This window comes from Brassica oleracea, chromosome C4 (assembly GCF_000695525.1).
Source record: "Brassica oleracea var. oleracea cultivar TO1000 chromosome C4, BOL, whole genome shotgun sequence".
NCBI classification, from domain to species: domain Eukaryota; kingdom Viridiplantae; phylum Streptophyta; class Magnoliopsida; order Brassicales; family Brassicaceae; genus Brassica; species Brassica oleracea.
In genome coordinates this window covers 761,362-762,754 of record NC_027751.1, presented here as the reverse complement: position 1 = coordinate 762,754, position 1,393 = coordinate 761,362, and the positions used below count along the sequence as shown (strand labels likewise).

The following is a 1,393-nucleotide window of genomic DNA, read 5'->3' as shown; positions in this document are numbered from 1 at the left end:
CCCCCCCCCCCCCCCCCGACTCCAAACTTTTTTCTTTGCCAAATTTTCCTTTCCCTCTTCTCATTTTCAATCTGCCTCACTCCATATCTCACTCCCCCTTGGCGACTGAGAAACATAGTACCCAGTCTCTTCTCTCCATGGCTTCTTCATATCCTTCGCTGCAGAGAAGCCACTCGTCCCAAGGTACGATTCTTCTTTAATTTTTCCTTTAATTCTTCTTCTTCTTCCTCTTTAATAATTCAAAATCGATTTAGGGTTAATTGCTCATTTCAATCTCGGCGTTTTTGGGGAAATTAATCAATAGTGAACAGATCTATGGATTTATGCCGTGTACTAAGAGGGTGCTTGTAAACGTGTTTCTGAGTTTGATTTATGGATTTATCGTGTACTAAGACATCACTCGGACTCTCTGGGAAGACCTATCAACTCAGAAAAGCCGTGTCTCCTTGCACAGTAAATGATTCATTGTTAAAGGTAACAAGAAAGTCTCTTTATGTATTATGGATTCTTCATATTTTCTACAAAATTGTGACTGTCGATGTTTGGACAAGCTATGCTGCTAGAATAATGGGTATATTGGTTGTTCTGTTTGTCATTGTCTAGCTTCAACATATGTTGTACTCAGCTTCTGGTAGGCATTTGAATGTGTTTCTTGCTGTATTCCTTTATTTTCTAATCATTATTACTTACTGTGTGTATCAGGTAAACCATAAAACTCAGTATTAAAATTCCAGAAACCATCCATGGATCCAAAGGAGACAACTTGCTTTTGCCAAGCACAAGCATGTTATATCAGGAATCTTAAGTGAACTTGAAAGAATATGATTTGGGAAGGCTTCTTGATGATGAAAGTCAGCCTGATGAACATGTCACTCCAAAGTAAGTTTAGGAAGTGAGCAAATTTCTTAAATACTCTCCTTGGTGTCAGCATGTGCTTAAAGTTTATCTTTTCAATCTGTTTTTTTCGTCCATTGTAGTTTTCAGGTGCGTCTAAGAATGTTTGTTCAAACCAAGAAGAAAGATGATGCATTTTGATAAACACCCAAGGCACGATGTTGACAAGTCTTTATTTCTCGCTAGAACTTTTGTTTGGAAAAATGAAGAGATAACAGAAGAAGCTTTTGTTTTTCTGTTTGAACTATTGTTTTGTCTTTTGCTTTCAATTGTAAGTTGAACTATTGTATGGTATTTAACATTTCTGTTTTATTTATATTTGGAAATTTAGGATATTTTGTTAAATGTTACAAGATATATATAATGTTCTAAAAACAAATTTCATAGTTTTATTTTCGTTTTTTCATAAAAAATATTAGCTACAAACTTGCTAAAGATAAATTTATATCCAAACTTTGAAGCTATTTGGCCATGGAAGATTCTTTGCTAAAACTGTCGC

At 35.1% G+C, this 1,393-nt stretch overlaps 1 long non-coding RNA gene across 1 annotated transcript; it reads left to right on the top strand.

The window, feature by feature from the left end:
- The first annotated feature begins 22 nt into the window (after window positions 1-22).
- On the top strand, window positions 23-1,097 carry LOC106341224. The gene is made up of 4 exons (XR_001269582.1): window positions 23-183; window positions 312-474; window positions 703-879; window positions 978-1,097. It is a non-coding gene; the product is annotated as an uncharacterized LOC106341224 (long non-coding RNA).
- Window positions 1,098-1,393: the final 296 nt, after the last annotated feature.